The sequence below is a fragment of the Sapajus apella genome, unplaced genomic scaffold (genome assembly GCF_009761245.1).
Source record: "Sapajus apella isolate SASKATOON/1434 unplaced genomic scaffold, GSC_monkey_1.0 scaffold7, whole genome shotgun sequence".
Taxonomy (NCBI): domain Eukaryota; kingdom Metazoa; phylum Chordata; class Mammalia; order Primates; family Cebidae; genus Sapajus; species Sapajus apella.
The window spans coordinates 2,241,359-2,247,942 of NW_022436947.1; the positions used below are offsets into that span (position 1 = coordinate 2,241,359).

The following is a 6,584-nucleotide window of genomic DNA, read 5'->3' on the forward strand; positions in this document are numbered from 1 at the left end:
CAGATACCCAGAACTTGGGAGGTGCTTGGCACGTGGTGGGAAACCAACAAATAGCTATTAAACGGAGCACATTGGGTGAGCAGGAAGATGTGGTGATGGAAGTCTGTGAGGCAGGCAGAGGCAAGTGTCTGACTGTCAGTGATGAGTGTGAGGATACTTCTGGTAAGGAGACTATTCTGTAGGCTCAAACACCTGCAGGAGGGCAACCAGAAAGAAGTTCAGCATGGGTGAGCCCAGGGATTCCCTTGCCAGGGTTAGCAAACGAGGGTCCACAGGCCAGCCACATCCATTCATTTACCTACAGTCTGTGGCATCTTTTGTGCTATGTCAGCAGACGTGAGTAGATGCAGCAGAGACGAGTGGCAGCATATAGACAGCCTGGTAAGCCGAAAACACTTAGTATTTGTTTCTTTGTGGAAAGAGTTTGCTGAACTCTGCCATTGAGGCATAGAACAAAAATGAGTGCAGTTACCTTGGGACCCCGTTGTGAAGTGGCAATGCATACTTGGTTCTCTTTTGATCAGGAGACTGACCTGATTGGAGCTGTGTATGGTTTAGGAAAGTTTACCTGAGAGTGATTCAGTGGACTCGAGCTTTTGGGAAAGGGACCAAATATAGGAGAATCAATTGGGGGCTATTACAGCCATCTGTTCAGGCGTCATTGAAGAAAGAGCATCATATTGAATCTTGCCTAAGATTGGGTTGGCATGTGTTATCTCCTAGGCTAGAAACCGTTGCCCTTCTCCCAGTTCATGCCACTAGATTAGAGGGTCCACCTCACAGCTCCAGAAACCTCAGGTCCACCCCACCTAAATGACCACATCCTGACTTCCTCCCTGGTGACCTTTGTACAAACATTTAACCCACAGCCTGGTATTTCGTTCTTGCTGACATCAACTTTGTGACTGTTTTCAGATTATTTTTTCTTTTCTCCACAATAACTCACAGGCTTCTGGAGGTCAAAACCATGCGTTCTTGTTTCACTCCCACCTCCCCACCCACCTACCCCTCAGAGTCCGCATGTGTGAAGTAATGCCTGCTGTCGCCGGCAGCAAAGTGAGTGCTGACATTTAAATATGGAAGCAAGTCGGCCGGGCATAGTGGCTCATGCCTGTAATCCCAGCACTTTGGGAAGCCGAGGCAGGCAGATCACCAGGTCAGGAGTTCGAGGCCAGCCTAGTCAATATGGTAAAGCCCCATCTCTACTAAAAATACAAAAATTAGCTGGGCGTGGTAGCAGGCGCTTGTAGTCCCAGCTACTTGGGAGGCTGAGGCAGGAGAAGCACGTGAGCCCAGGAGGTGGAGGTTGCAGTGAGCCAAGATTGTGCCACTGCACTCCAGCCTGGGTGACAGAGCGAGAGTCTGTCTCAAAAAAACAAAAAAATATATATATATGGAAGCACGTCTGGGCCTCCGGACTCTGAGCGCCCGGCGCCTGTGACCCTGGTCACTGTGTTCCCTATGCTGTCCTCTGGTCTTGTTTGTAAAGTGACCTGTTGCACAACCTATAGGTACCCTGGAGGGCAGCGACTGTGTCCGCACTTCTCTGCATTCTCAGTGGTTAACTTAATATTCTTAACATAACTGACTCGTTTTCAATGTTTGGTAGTGACACAGTCACTGAGCAGGATGTGCTGTAAGAAGAAAGCATACTCTCCCTTGTTCCGTGAATTAGTCAGAATATACCAGGTTAGTAACAGTAAGAGCAAGCATCTGTTGGTCTGATGCACCAACATCTATCAGATCAAGCAATGAAACCCATGTCAGTCATTTTGGTACAATAAAACAAAATCAGACACAGCATAAATACAGTCAGGACATGAGCGTTAGCCTTAAGACGACAAAGGCAGATGCAGAAGCCTGTGGACTTGAGGACAGGTCTGTAGGTGGCTGTTCCAGAGAAGAGCCAGGGTGGATGGCAGGAAGCCGGAGGCTGGGATGGAACCTCCACTCCATATGTGCCACCTCTTTTACATCTTGACCCTAAGCCCTACCAGGAGTTTGAAATGCAAAAGGTTTAGAAATACAAACCAGGTTTTACTTAGGAATATTCATTAATAATCTAAACCAAGAGAGAATCTCCTTCTTAATGAAGTGATTAATTAGCTCTGGGAATTGAAGTCGAAAACAGAAGACTAATTGATTAATAGATTACTGTGTTCATTTTTCTTCCTTTCGTGGAAAGGAGCCAGAATTTGGTCCATGCCAGGTTTGCTGCGTTGGGCTAGAACCATGCTGCCTGGAATCGGTTTTCGCCTTTCCCACATAGCCTGTCTGCTTCCCATCTTTGTGCCTTTCTTCCTGGCCTCCCTGCAGATGGAAAGCGTCCGTTTACAACCTTGGTCTTTCAGGCTCAGCGCACATCTCATCCCCTGGGTGGATTTGCATTCTCCTGGCACTGCCAAGCTCTCCTTTCTTTAAGTCACAGTTTTACCTAATCAGCACCATACGGCTTAGCATTTAATTTTCCTTATTACTTTATGTGTGATATAATGGAAAAGAATTAGAAGATTGAAAAACCAAACATCTCCCTTCACTCGGCATTAGGTGTGTGAAATCTGACCTGACTGAGCTGATGAGAGGCCCTTCCCAACACAGCTCTGAGCACCCAATGAGATCATGTAGGGGAAGATTCCTTATAAACTAAGCAATGCCATACAACGTTTAGTTATTGGCATAATTATCATTATCAGCATTATGCTTTTATATATTAATCATAGCTTCTCTACTACATTTGCCCTTAAGATCTCCAGCCAAAAGTCAGCAATTTTTGTTTTGTCTTGTTTTGAGATGAAGTCTCACTCTGGGGTACAGGCTAGAGAGCAGTGGGCTCAGCTCCCTGCAACTTCTGCCTCCTCAGTTCAAATGATTGTTCTGCCTCAGCCTCCCGAGTTGCTGGGACTACAGGCATGTGCCACCATGCCTGGCTAATTTTTTTTTTTTTTTTTAAGTAGAGACAAGGTTTCACCCTGGTGGCCAGGCTGGTCTCAAACTCCTGACCTCAAGTGATCCACCCACCTCACCTTCCCATAGTGCTGGGATTACAGGAGTGAGCCACGCTCTGTCAAAATTCAGCATCAAATTTTAACATCGCTTGTGAATGGGCTTTGCTCTGTGCCAATTTTAAAAAATCAGACTTCTTCAGGTTACCTTACCATCACTGTAGGTAGAAGGATAGGGAAGACCCCACATGAAACAGTTGGAGAACTTACATGGTAATGGTAAGCACATGGGGCCAGCCCAGTCTGTATCTCCCCCTTCCTAGCTCCCTCAGCCCCTGGCAGTCCTCACACAGATGGCTTATGACAGCCCTCAGCCTCCAGGGGCTTCCCCAACCCACTTAGTCTTACAAAAAGAAGCAGAAGCTGATCAGAAAGGAGGTTGGGGGAATTTGGCCGTGTGCTCAGAGGCACTGGTGGCTACATGATTTTTTTCCCAGACAGGCTGGTCACCTGTAAGAGGGAGAGAGAACTGACAGATTACGCAAGAGAACAAGGCACCATCACCGTCAAGGTCAGAAGCCTGAGCTACTCTCATTATGTGTTGCTAGCCAGCATGCTCCTTCAGTTTGTTTCCAACTGATCATCTTTCTGTCTTCCACATTCCCAGTTTGTAATCTGCACTCTCTTCTCTCTCCCTGAGCCCCAGAGCAGGTAGGTCACCTCTGCTGGTTTCAAAAACAATTTAGTGGCCATCTTCCCTCCCATTTTTTTCATTAAAAAAATGTTCTAACCACTGCTTTTCTAATCACCACTGTTCTAGCCACTAGGACTTTCTGTCCTCCACAGACCTATTGCTGTTAAAATATTTGTTTTGATTGTTCCAGATGGTAAATGTTGCTTTATGGGCTTTGTTCCAACTTGCATTACTTTTTGCAAGGAGGATACCAAGTAAGTTCTAAAACATTGAGTCATACCATGACTGAGAATAGTGAAAGTGCAAATTCTTTATTAATACAGAAGTTAAAAATGAGGTAGTCATATAGAAGACAACCCGCAATGATTAAATAAACTGTGATCCTGGTTCAATGATTCTAATTAATCACCAGAGTCAGTAAAAACGTTACTCGTGGCCAGGCGAGGCGGCTCATGCCTATATTCCCAGCACTTTGGGAGGCTGAGGCGGGCAGATCACCTGAGTTCAGGAGTTTGAGACCAGCCTGGCCAACTTGATGAAACCCTGTCTCTACTAAAAATACAAAAAAATTATCCAGGCGTGGTGGTGGTGCCTGTAGTTCCAGCTACTCAGGAGGCTGAGCCAGGAGAATGACTTGAACCCGGGAGGCAGAGGTTGCAGTGAGATGAGATTGCACCGTTTTACTCCAGCCTGGGCTACAAGAGTGAAACTCGATCTCAAAAAAAAAAAAAAAAAAAAAAAAGTTACTTGTAATGATTTTTTTGACATCTTCATGTTCTAAGTCAAGACTTAAACTGACCATATTTTTACAAATAGTTAATGGTTACCTGGTATGACATTTAGAACTGTCCCAGTAGTTTTTGTCATCTTGCCTGGTCTTCCGTATGAAAGATATTTTATAATTTCATGCAAACTTGCATAAATGTAGCATGATTGTCAAATAACTAAGTCACTAGGTAATCAATTCTACTGATCTTCCAGTGTTATGAGGTAGATGTGAATTCCAGGAGGACAGAGAGTCAGCTGTAGGCAAAGCATCTATTTTATTTCCTGCATTATCTTTTGCATCTAAATCAGTACTCAGCATACACCGTGGTCACTAGATAAATATTGCACGAATGAATGAATGAGCTGTAGACATAAACTATAAAAAACACATAAAAACCTCTTATAAAAATCTAGAATCATATATTATAATGTGAAATTTCAGATGTAGCTTTTTAAACCAGAGGTGTAAGTAGCAAACAAATGGGAATAATTAAAAAATTCTTTGCCTTGAATCTAAACTATCACATTCAAGGCTTAGATTTTAGTGATGCCTATTTCTCATAAATGCATTAAAGTCACTTCATTAAAACTTTATTCTCGGCCGGGCGCAGGGTCTCATGCCTATAACCCCAGCACTTTGGGAGGCTGAGACAGGCGGATCACCCTGAGGTTAAGTGTTCGAGACCAGCCTGGCCAACATGGCAAAAACCCATCTCTACTAAAAATGCAAAAAATTAGCCAGGGCTGGTGGTGGGTGCCTGTAATCCCAGCTACTTGGGAGGATGAGGCAGGAAAATTGCTTGAACTGGGGAAGTGCATAGATCATATAAATAGTTCTTAATCGGCTTCAATTTTCTGTTCTACATTGAGCAGTGTTCACGGAGACTGGTGTAAAGATAGGTGCAGGGCAATTGCAATGTTAGAAAAATGTCAGCTAGAAGTTCCTTTTAAGTAAATCCGTAAATACAGAGTTCACCAGTGTTGTTTTCTATAAACCTGTCTTTGGAATAATTACCATTTCTCTTAATTATTCTACTTTTTACCTTTATAATCTTCTATTATCATTTGACATGCCAATTTCAATTCTCTGAATTCCAGCTGTAATACTTTGTTTTCAAGTATTATAAAAATATCTTAATGTTCTTTCTGTAGCAGATCACTCTTTTGGTTCATTATTTCCAGTTGTGGAGTTTAAAAGTGTTATTTTTTCAAGTTGTAATCAGAACTAGAAGATACTTAAAGTTGGCTTTAAAAACCTATTTTGGGCTGGGGCGGTGGCTCACACCTGTAATCCCAGCACTTTAGAAGACCGAGACGGGTGGATCACTTGAGGCCAGGAGTTGGAGACCAGCCTGGCCAACATGGCAAAACCTTGTCTCTACCAAAAATACAAAACTTAGCCAGGCATGGTGGCACATGCCTGTAATCTCAGCTACAAGGGTGACTGAGGCAGGAGAATTGCTTGAATCTGAAAGGTGGGAGAGTGCAGTGAGCAGTGAGCTGAGATTGTGCCATTGCACTTCAGCCTGGGCAGCAGAGCAAGACTCTGCCTCAAAGAAAAAAAAAAGAGAAAACTCTATTTTGAATGATTGGGAATCCAAAGGTGGCAGCTATCCCCCCATTTTTATTGCTGGAGTCAACAGGAATCATAAATAATTACATATATTTTTTTTTTTTTGAGACAGAGTCTCGCTCTGTTGCCCAGACTAGAGTGCAATGGTGTGATCTCGGCTCACTGAAACCTCCTCCTCACGGGTTCAAGTGATTCTCCTGCCTCAGCCTCCTGAGTAGCTGGGATTACAGGCATGTGCCACCATGCCCAGCTGATTTTTGTATTTTTAGTAGAGATGGGGTTTCACCATGTTGGTCAGGCTGGTCTTGAACTCCTAACCTCATGATCTGCCCACCTGTCTGCCTCCCAAAGTGCTGGGATTACAGGCATGAGCCGCTATGCCTGGCTTACAATATATCTTTTATTTTATTTTCTTTTTCTTTCATTTTTTTCTTTTCTTTCTTTCTTTCTTTTTTTTTTTTTTTTTTTTTTTTTTTTTTTTTTTTTTTTTTTTTGAGGCAGGGTCTTGCTCGGTCACCCAGGCTGTAGTGCAGTGGTGTGATCGTGGCTCACTTGCAGCCTCAGTCTCCTTGGCTAAAGCAATCCTCCAGAGTAGCAGGGACTACAG

At 43.8% G+C, this 6,584-nt stretch overlaps 1 protein-coding gene across 4 annotated transcripts in view; it reads left to right on the top strand.

The window, feature by feature from the left end:
* The window catches only part of HIPK2 (homeodomain interacting protein kinase 2), a 218,223-nt gene that overhangs the window by 102,965 nt on the left and 108,674 nt on the right, over window positions 1-6,584 (top strand). The window lies entirely within an intron of this gene.